Here is an 11393-nt window from a genome sequence, read left to right as displayed (position 1 = left end):
TGTGCTGCAGCCCTTTGTGGTGAACCTTCTGGGGACCACATGCTTGTGATGGGTGGAGCTGTTGCTTCGAAGTTGTGTGTGCGTGACATGCACTCATTGTGTTTCATGGCACTGGGTTCTTCATCATGGCATGTTTGTTTGCCTAGGTCAGAAAGGCTGGCTCTTGGAGCTGGGGTGAGATATTTTGCTTCAGCAACGCAGCAACTCAGACTGGGAGGTTATATAGGAGCAGCCCTTCGTGGTTCTCAGCCAGGCCCTGATCCGGGTGAGTGTTTCTATGCACTTCCCTGTCTTCTGGAGCAGCCTCGTGTGCTGCTAGCCAGGCACTTCAGTGGTGGCGCTGATGTTCCTGCCTGGCTCATTATCTTCTCTAGTCCTGTGGCCCTGGGGGGCATGGGAGGATCTGAGGAACCCACACAGCCAGTGCAGGGACCTCCAGTTCTGGGGCAGGGATGTCCAGCTCCGATGGCTCTTCAGAAGGGATGTAAGAAGACCTCATTTCCCATTCCGCCCTGTGTTCATTGCATGCAGCACTGTTTCTGTTCCACTGCAGTTTGTCTTCTGCCCAAAACAACATGTTACATTGTCCATTACATTTTTTCACCCCATTCATTTCAATGCAAAGGAAATGCAATGCAAACCTGTGTGTGTGTGTGTGTGTGAGAGAGAGAGAGAGAGAGAGGGAGAGAAATCAATTATGTTTCATTGGTGGGCTGCAAGCAATGACAGCAGCAAATCCCAGTTGCATTTACTGGATTGGTTCCTGTCCTGGCCATGAAATGAATAAGCAAGCATTGGCAATTTCAGCTCCTGTTTCTGTTTTTGTCCTACACCTCAGGGTCACTGGCAATGTGAAGATCGGCTGGAGGGTCCTGCTCCCCTCGATCCATATCTGAGGAGACCTCAGGTTCGAGGTCTGGGCAGGAGGGCAGAACCCTGACATGGCCACACAATCCAGAGCTGATACTGGGGAAAAAAGAAAAAGACAATTTGGGGCTCGGGCTGTACGTGATGAAGTTCACCTTTGCTGTGAATTTTGAGGACCGTTGGTCTTCGAGCACTTGAAGTGCAACCCTCCACTCAAAATGGGGGGGGGGGGAAATCAATTTCTTTTAAACTATATATTATTGTAGCTCTAAATGGCTTCATTCCACACACACCTCGGCTCGCCAGTGAGATCTATGGATGATCTTTTCTCAGCCCACCTCAAGTGTTAATCTTGCTTCTTATCCCTCATTATTGGGGGATTGCAAGGAGGTTGAACGGGGTTCTGCCTACAGTGGCATCAGCCAAGATTAAGAGCGGCAGAGTCCCTGTGAGGAAGATAACACCCACCCAAATTCAGCAAAAAAAAAAAAAAGGAACAGAGGGGATGTTGCCAATGAAATGCTCCACCTTGCAGCGTCGGCTCAGTAAAAAGACTGTTTTGATGGGAACACTTAGGGTTTAAATCAGGGGTGAGGAAGCAGCGACCCCCCCAGATGTTGTACTACATCACCGTCCCTGGCCATGCTGGCTGGGGATTATGGCATTTAGAGTCCAATATCTGGAGGTTCTCCATCCCTGAAGTAGACCATCACTTGCCTTTACTGCCCCTACCTACATCTATTATAGCTCTGCCTTCTTGTAATGCAGAGGTGGGGAAACTGTGGCCTTCCAGATGTTGCTGGGCTCCATCCTCATCCCTGACCATTGATCAAGCTGGCTTCTGGGGCTGCTGAGAGTTGGTGTCCAACAACATCTGGACGGCCACAGGTTCCTCTCAGAGGAGATAATGCAGCACTCTGAAGAGGGATGGACAAATCTGTCAATTTTGAAGTGTCTCCATTCGTCTAGTCTCAAATTCAGTTCATCCCATTTTGCATCAGTTTGTAGGTTTTTTTTTAAAAAAAAAGTCCTGAAAATTCATACATCTTTTTATGTACATTTCTATTAACAAACACATTTTTGTTTGCAGCTTTTGCCTAATAATATATGCGTTTTTGCAAGCCATTCCCCCCACCCAACATGATGCATTTTTGTATTTTATTTCCACTCATATGTGCATTTTTATGCATGCTGTCCATTCATGCCTCTTTGTATGCATATCTTTTTGGAGGGGATCAGAGGACTGTATTGCAAAATGTGAACTCTGGTGGGTATATTCAGTTTGGGAAGTGCGGATTTAGTAGGTTTGCATTAAAATGTGGATGGATCAAATTTGTCTCCCCCCCCCTAAAATTTCTTAATCTCTTCAGTGGCACTGAAGACAAGGTAAGAGAGATGCTAAAAGATAAGGCAGCTCAGTAGGGAATGGGAAATAAATATCCAGCTGTCCTTTTGCCTTTTGCATGAAATCCTGACCTTAGAGCAGTGCATAGGAATCCAGTCTTTGCATTTACCATTCATATTTTCAGAAGTTTTCTTCTGCATCTCTGCTCCTCAAGGCCAGCTCCAGTTTTTGAGCTCTGTGGCTTTGTGGCTGTCTTCTCCCTCTCCCCCCCCACCCACTGAAAGCTCTGGGTGAAGCGTGTTTTATTGCCTTCAATAGACTCGTTCACTTTCTTTCTGGCTCTGGTTTCCAATCAAATAGTTTTGACTGCTTCTTCACTCTCTTGCCCCCTCCCGGGCACCACATAGTCAAACCTTTGTCATGAACACGGCACCTTTCATCTCTGGGCAACTGACATTACACGCACATGCGCAGACACACTCCAGATTTGCATCAGGTTTGGACCAGCTGAAAGTAAAATCTGCATCTTGTAGCTCCAGGCATCCTTGAATGCTGAGCATCAGCTTTGGAGTTTAAAAAAAAGTTTTTCTGCCACCTCTTTTGTTTCAGAAGGGCATACAAAGGTGACTCAGCTCACTGGAGGAATTATATTTTCAAAAAGCGCTTGTTGTTGGGAAGTGGCCTCCTCTTGATTGCGGCATATTTGGATGCAAGCCGGAAATTAACACAATGAGGATGTCTCACATGTGCAAACAAATTATCATCATCATCATCATCAATAATAATAATAATAATAATAATATCCCACCCTTCCTCAGGGAACAACATCTCTGAGCTGAAGTCCAACATCTTCAAAACACTCCAGAAAAGCCCAACATCATAAGAAGTCCAACATTTTCATTCCAAATACACAGTTAAAAACGCTCTGCTAACATGGCTAAAAGCATGACAACAACAGCAGCACAATTATATTTAAAAAATGTTTGTCCATCCAGTGATCTCTGGGAGTTGGGGTGGGGGAATGTGCACTGAAGGGAGTGGCCTTCAAATATTGGGCGGGAGACACAAGGGATGGAAATGGCAGGATGCTAAACATTTTGGCAACACATTTAGGGGAATGTAAGTTCAACAGTGGCACATAGTCCGCCTCAGGAGCTGCTGCCTTTCTCTGGAGATATTTGAGCAGGGCCTGGAAGCCCACCGGCAACGGATGCTGTACTGCAGAGCCTGGCATTGAACAATGGGTGGATTGATCCCGGCTAGATGACTTCTCATGTACTTTCCAACGGCCAGGAAGTCGGGACTCAGGTAGCATGCTTTCAGCGGCGCCTGCCGAAAGGGCAGCCAAACTGACTGGGTCTGGATGTGCAAGAGAGTTTCCTGCAGGGAAGGGCTGTAGTTCAATGGGCAGAGTGCCTGTTTTGCATGCAGAAGGTCCCAGGTTTCATCTCCAATGGTGGCATCTCCAGGTAGGGCTGTGAGAGACTCCTGCCTGAAGCCCTGGAGAGCCACTGCAAGTGTGTTGAGCTAGGTGGACCAAGGGTCAAACTTGCAGAAAGGCAGCTGCCTATGCCCCTAACTTCTCTTGTGCCATCGGACCACACAGGGTCGCTCTCTCTTTGCATCCGCTGATGTGCGGGGAAGGCAATCCTGCTTAGCGTTGGATTGCTGCTTTGCGCAGCACTTTAAAGACTCCCAACAACCAGTTGGTTGTCGGGTGGTTTGAAAGTTGCATAAGGAGGCTGGGGCCAATCCGTTCAGGGGATAACATCAGATGTAGGTGGGTGGGCATGGTTCACCCAAAATATGGGGGAGTCTGGTGGTCCATGATTGGTGTGCAGGCCAGAGCTTCCCCACCTGTCTTAAGACATTGGAAGCTACTTTATACCAAGTCAGATCATTGGTCAGTCTAGCTCAATATGGTCTTCACTGAGAGCATCGAGAACTGGGAAGTCTTGGCCCATGAATGTCCCAAATGGAGGTTGGCTATTATCAAAGGTGCTATGGACTTTGAAGAAGCACGAATACAGGGTGAACAGGATAAGCGGAAGGCACATAAAGCAAATCCTCATTGTGACCATCTTCCATCTGGAAACCTATGTCCTCACCGTGGTAGGCTGTGTGGATCCAGAATTGGCCTCCACAGTCACTTATGGACCCACCGTTAAAGACCTTATCTTGGAAGACAATCTTACTTGGCCATGAGTGATCGCCAATGGAAAAAAAACAAAAAAATGATGGTCTACACACTGACTGGCAGTGGCCAAAGGCCAGGAATGACACGAGTTGCCATCCAGCGACATCTGAAGGGTCACAGGTTCCCTAGACCTGGTCTACACTACACTGACCAGCAGCAGGGTTTTAGGCAGGGGGGGCTTGCTCATGGGATCTTGTGCTCTCTCACGGGCCACTCACCCAAATGCCTTGCTCTTCTGGAGGGAGAGACGCCTTCGTAAAACCAAACTGGTGCAACTTGAGAGTTGGAGACTTGTTCAGCACTGCCACTGGTCAATGGGATGTTGGGAGTCCAGGAATGTCTGATGGGCTGCAGGTTTCCCATCGCTCTCTCAGCTGTAGTGTGATTTATTCAAATAAAAGTCAATGCACACAGGAAAACCAACAGACGGAATCACTTAAGGGGCAGGGGAAAAAATAAAGGAAGAAAGAAGGTAACTCTCTAATAATCTAATCATCCAAAGCTGCCTTGAAAGAGATCCCAGTAGCTTGCCAAATGGGAAGATGCAATTGGAAATTAACCTGATCAAGCGGCCGCAAGTGACGGCCACAGCATTTTGTGTATGTCGGACCCAAATATATACAGAAGAGCGGAGTGCCAGAGAATGGATAGAAGCAATCATGTCAAGGAGGAGAATCCAATTCCTCTGCAACAAGGTTAAGATGCTTTTTCCTTTTAAGATGGCTGGTTATTAAGTTTTCGAGAGGCAGGCAAAGAAGCAGCCGCGGCCAGCGAAGAGGGCTCCGAGAGGGAAATTATTCCATCAAACACAACAAGTGAATATTTTTGAAGTGGAGATGAGCCGCATGCCAGAGCTGGTGGCTGTGGTGGAATCAAAGTGGTGGCGGTTTCACATGTGGACCCTTGAGGGAACAGGACTCCCAATTTGTAAACATTTTCCTTCCTTTGCTTATCTGCCCAAAAGACAAATCTCCCTTCCCACCCTGGCCTTAAAGTTTGCCTCTCTCTCTGTCAATTGATAAAACTCTAATGCTGATCAGTTGACATATACTTAGGGACCGGAGAGGAATTTAGTTTGGTTCATGTATTAATGTAAACCTACCTCATTTGCCCTTTCCAAATCACTCCATGAACCATAACACAGCTACCCTTCAAATGTGCACCTCTGAATTTTGCATTGCATTTCTTCCACCCCTAAAAGGCGTATGTTAGGAGAATGCAAACAGCATCCAAATAGGCATTCTATTCAGGGGAATTGTCTGCAAAAAAAAAAAAAAGTATCTATGAGACAAAGTTGAATGCAAACATGGGCATCTTTGGAGAGGTGTGCATTGAAATGTGGATGAATTTTTGTGAGGACTTTGAAAAATTGCGAGCTGATGTGGAAATGAGGCTAATTAAAACTTTAGATTTGAAAAAAGAGAAAGAGAGAAACTAAAATTGAGGGTTTTGTCCATCTCTGCCTACCTATAATGGGCTATGTTTTTCATGGTGTGGCTGACCCCCAGAGGGGGCAGGTGATGGCTTAGGGGTTAGTTCTCTGAAAGAAGGAATGGCTGGCTGGAACAGGTACCGGAGCATTATATGCTGCAACATTTTGTTACAGATCCCATTTGTAATTAATGTAAATTCCATACAATCACTCCATGAAGCCTCATCCCTAGAAATGGACTGCCAGGCATTCCATTCTACCTTTCAAAATGTGTGTGTGTGTTTAAAAAAAGCAATCCTAATTTTTCTTCTTTTTTCTTTTTTTGAAAAAGAAAAAAATTACACAAAAACAAAACCTTGCATTTTCCATCCATGTACTTCATTTTGATATCATTGCCGAGATCTACACAGCCCCTCCAGTCTGGGAAAGATTGATAGCTTCCCTCTCTTAATGTTCCAGCAATGAGCACTTCTGTGAGCGTCACCAGGCGGGGGAAAGCAATTCAGTTGGTGTTTAGGGCTGTTTGAAATGCTGCTTACAGACACCTGCTCAGGAAATGGGCTTTCGCACAGCCACGGAAAGTGTTTGTTTTGTCTTTAGTGGCCCCTGTAACATCCACGGCCTGAGAAGTTAAACATCACACCAGCAATCTGTGAAATATGGCTCAGATTTTCTGAGGAGCATGTGTGATGTGTGTGTGTGTGTATGTCTCTGCAAATCCATTTGCTTGCAACTGTGATGCAAAATAATTAAGGGTTGCTTTTTCAAAGAAGAAAAATTGGAACATGCCTTTTTCTTTTCTTTTTTTTAGTAGCTCAAACGTTGTACATTTTCTGTTCAGCACAAAACTCTTTTGTCTGGCAGGATGGAAAAAAGCTGAGGCAGGGATTCTGGATTCTGTTAAGGGCACCACCCTCCCAGTTTTTCCGGCCTTCCTCAATCTGGTCTCTTTCAGATGTTGCTAATGGGAGTTGATTAGCAACAGCCAGCATGACCAATGGTTAGCGATGATGGGAGCCATAATCCCAGATATTTGAATTTCACCAGGTTGAGGATAGCTAGTTCAGCATGATTCAAATAGTAGGGATGGGGGCATATAGGCCCGAAACTACCTTTGAGGGCTAGAAACTTGATGTTCTTCCAAATAAATAGAAGCCCAACAACAACTGAGATCTTTAAGAAGTTGAATTCTCTGTCTGGTGATACATTTTGTGCTCACACTAAAGAAATAAAAGCTTGAATGATGAGCAAAAGCAGGACTACAGCTGAACGTTAAAAAGACTAAAGTAATGACAACAGAAGATTTATTTAACTTTAAAGTTGACAACGAGGACATTGAACTTGTCAAGGATTATCAATACCTTGGCACAGTCATTAACCAAAATGGAGACAATAGTCAAGAAATCAGAATAAGGCTAGGACTGGGGAGGGCAGCTGTGAGAGAACTAGAAAAGGTCCTCAAATGTAAAGATGCATCACTGAACACTAAAGTCAGGATCATTCAGACCATGGTATTTCTGATCTCTATGTATAGATGTGAAAGTTGGACAGTGAAAAAGATGGATAAGAGAAAAATCAACTCATTTGAAATGTGGTGTTGGAGGAGAGCTTTGCGCGTACCATGGACTGCAAAAAAGACAAATAATTGGGTGTTAGAACAAATTAAACCAGAACTATCTCTAGAAGCTAAAATGATGAAACTGAGGTTATCATACTTTGGACACATAATGAGAAGACCTGATTCACTGGAAAAGATAATAATGCTGGGAAAAGCAGAAGGAAGTAGAAAAAGAGGAAGGCCAAACAAGAGATGGATTGATTCCATCAAGGAAGCCACAGACCTGAACTTATAAGATCTGAACAGGGTGGTTCACGACAGATGCTCTTGGAAGACACTGATTCATAGGGTCGCCATAAGTCGTAGTTGACTTGAAGGTACATGACACACACGCAATGAAGGGAGGCTGGCTTGTTCAGTGAAGTTGTTAGGGGCAGTGGAGATATTCAGTTGTTTGCATTTAAAGGCAATTTAAAGCTAATTTGCATTTTCCAAAGCAATATGTGAACTGAAACACAGCTGTCCTCCAAAATTTGCATTTCTTCAAATTTTGTAATGCAGTTCTCCAGCCCAGTGAGGGATACAAAAATGCATATACTAGGATAAAGTGTCTATACAAATGCCCATCTTAATGGAATTAACATACAAAAATGTATTATGTTAGGAAAAATTGCTTTGCAAAAATGTGTATATTGGGCAAAATAGCATACAAAGATTTATACTAGGAGAAATTTGCGCTCAAATACTGATGAATTTTCTTGAGGCCTTTTTTTTTAAAATAGCCTGTTGTGGGAATGTGGAGAACTGAATGTGGTAAAATGAGAAATCGAGAGAACCTGAAATTGATAGATGTATCCATCCCTAGATATAGTTGGTCAGCCCAAATCATGCAAAAATAGAAATGATGATGGAGTTGTTCTCTGTATGATATCATTATTTTGTGTGTGTATGTGTGTGTGTTATTAAACACCACAGTTGTTTTGGTAGTCATATAAATCCCACTTGAGATTCCTAGCAGCTGTTATTCAGAGGCATGCTGCTTCTGACAGTGGAAGTAGAGCATAGCCATTGTGGCTAGTAGCCAAGGTGATCGCCTCGTCCTATCAACAGTTCTGTTGCTGCCACCAACACAATGAGGCACTCTCCCAATGGAGGATGACATCCTTTCTTTTTGTTGTTGTTCCAAGCCCAATTTAGGTCCAAATCATCAGGAAGCCAACTAAGCTGGCTGCCATTGCCCCCATCAGAGGGTGTCCTCTCGACTGCATTTGTCATTCTGTATATCCCTTTTATCATGTCTCCCCTTTGTCGCTTTCTTTTTCTGAAAACGAAAAAACAAAATACCACCACCAAATGATTGAACAGCCTTTCCTTGCTAGGAACGTGGTCCTAATCCTTGATCATTTTAACTGTGCCCCCCCCCCCCGGGAGGTTCACAGGAGGAGGGAAGAGACAGCAATCGTTGGATATGTCTGCATCCGTGTTTCGTATCATCTTGGAGGCAGTCACGCCTGACATTCATCTTAGGAAACCCAGCTCTGCAACAGCCTGCAAAAAAAAAATAAAAAAAAAATCCCACATGGAATTCCCAGAATAGAGCCACCTGGTTCTGGCCTGCCTCTTGCAAATCTGCCAGCCGTCTCCTTCTCTCCCCTGGATGTTTTTAGGGTGGTGGGGTTTGGCTCCGGAGCATGCGCTGGCCTTCTCACTGAGGCCAGCGGTGCTGTGCTCATGGGGCCATGGGGCTGGGCAGACAGTAGCCAGTTTCCCCTCGCCATGCTTAATTAGTGAGCGGCAGTTCTCAATCAATCGTCTTGCAGCGTTTAATGTGCTGTGAGATTGATATGCTTAGCTAGTGACATGATCGATTCCCAGCCCTGAAAAGAGCAGGCAGCTTTTTCTTTTTTTCCATAAGAGTGAGCATTGTGTGGGTTTGGGTCTGTCTCTCTCTGTCTCTCTCTCTCACACACACACACACACACATGGAGGCAGGAACGCACACACACAGTCAGTAGTCCAGCTTTGCCGGGTCAGGTTTGGGACCTCACACCCTGGGCCCAAACGATTCCTCAAAGGGTAGTCTTTCCAAAACCATCTTTGGGAAAGTCACCGGCAAGGCCTTCCGATGCACCTGTTCCTTGGGGGTATGCTGCCATTGTGTGTGGTGGCTCCAGTCAGCTACTACCACGACTAATAGCCACGGTTGTGCTCTCCCAGATCTCTCTCTGGGATGTAGCTGCTCTTGTGCAGAGTGCAAATCCTTGAAAGTTAAACAAGCATTGCGCAGAGCAGGGCTGGGCAACGCATGGCTGTCGCTCTCATTTCATGCGGCCCCCAAGCAGATTTTAAAAGGTCTCTGCAAGTGATCAGGGCAGACCTCTGGTGAAAGTGAGCTGTCCCTCCCCTGGCAGCCTGCTGGGTGGGGAGGAGGGATAGGGAGGGGGTGGCTAGATGGGCATCTGGCCTCATCCAGCAGGGCTCTGGTTACGTTCTTAGACATGTCTAGCATTAGTAACTAACAGTCACAAGAAATAGATGGATCCTCCATGTCCAGAGGCAGTTTACCTCCAAAGGCCGGTTGGCGAGGAACAGCATCAGGAGAGTTGCTGTTGTGCTCAGCTCCTGCTAGCAGGCTTCCTAGAAGGGGCATCTTGGTTGACTCCCGTGAGAATGGCATCCTGGCTGAGATGGGCCAGTGACCTGATCCAGCAGGCAGGCAGGCTCTCATGTTAAGCCGGTAGTGCACTGCACCCTTCTAAGAAACAAGGAAGGGATCCCTTCTTCCACAATTCCAGCTGAAATCTTAGTCAACACCTGCAAGCTGCGTGGTCAGCCAATGTTGTGATGCCTGAAGAACTTCCCTTTTGATTCCAAGTTTCTGTGCTGCCTGCAACGCAGGTGTCAAATTGTGAGAGCTGGGCGGGCGGGCGGGCGGGCGGGGGAGAACTTCTTGGAGACAATTTCTTCCTTGCCTCCACAGTTGAACGCTGCCTTGCGAGACTTGCCTGTTTCCTGATAAAGCTGCTTCTCCCCCCTCCAGGCAGGAGATTTTCCCAGGCATGCCGCATCCGGAAAAGTGAGATAAGGTTATTAATTTTCAGATCGAGCCGCAGTGGTAATTGACATCAAAATGCATTGTGGAACAAGGAGCAACGCTGCGGCGAATGGTGGAAGGATTGGCCTGACGACGGCCGGATGCAACAGATATGGCTCCCATACCATCAGCTGCAGAGGAACCGTCAGCTTGGGTGGAGATGAACAGAGCCTTTGCATCCATCCAGGCATGTAGGCATTTTTGAATCCATTTCCCCTCCTTTCAAAATTCCACCATGGAACAAGCAGGTTGGGTGAATGTTCTTTGTAGGCCATCCAGCTAGGTTCTGCTCACAGTAGACCCAGTGAATTCAATGGATCTAAGTTAGTCATGTCTATGCATTTCAGTGGGTCTACTTTGGGTATGACTCGCACTGGATAAAACACCATTTGTTCCATTGTTGCCCCAAAGTTGGGCCTCCAGAACTACTAAGTGGACAAAGTTTTAAACAGTAAAAGAAGTAAAATATCAATAAAACCCTCTTTTTAACATCATCAGCAACAGATAAACAGATCAAGCAAGCAAGCAAGCAAGCAGAATTTGACTTTAAAGGAGAGAATGCAATAATAAACAACCAGGTGATATCCATACCAAAGGGACATCAGCAGACTGTGTTTTTCATCTGGGATCTGAGCACCATTACAGATGGGGCCAGGTGACTCTCCTGAGGCTGGGAGTTCCACAGGGTTCTGGGGGTCACAACCAATGAGGCCCTGTTCCCCAGCTGTTCCTCTCTTGGATGAGGACCAGGCAGGAACTCAGGCCTGGGGGCCAAATGGGGCCCTTCAAGCCTCTTTGTCTGGCCCTTTGAGTCCTCTCCATCCATGTACATCCTTCCCAAGCCACACCCCTCTGTGGGCTTCCTTTGCACCCCTCCCAGTGTTTTCGCCTGGCTGGAAT

This window comes from Rhineura floridana, chromosome 18 (genome assembly GCF_030035675.1).
Source record: "Rhineura floridana isolate rRhiFlo1 chromosome 18, rRhiFlo1.hap2, whole genome shotgun sequence".
Classification (NCBI taxonomy): domain Eukaryota; kingdom Metazoa; phylum Chordata; class Lepidosauria; order Squamata; family Rhineuridae; genus Rhineura; species Rhineura floridana.
The sequence above is the reverse complement of the archived record's forward strand: the minus strand, read 5'-3'. Positions refer to the sequence as shown.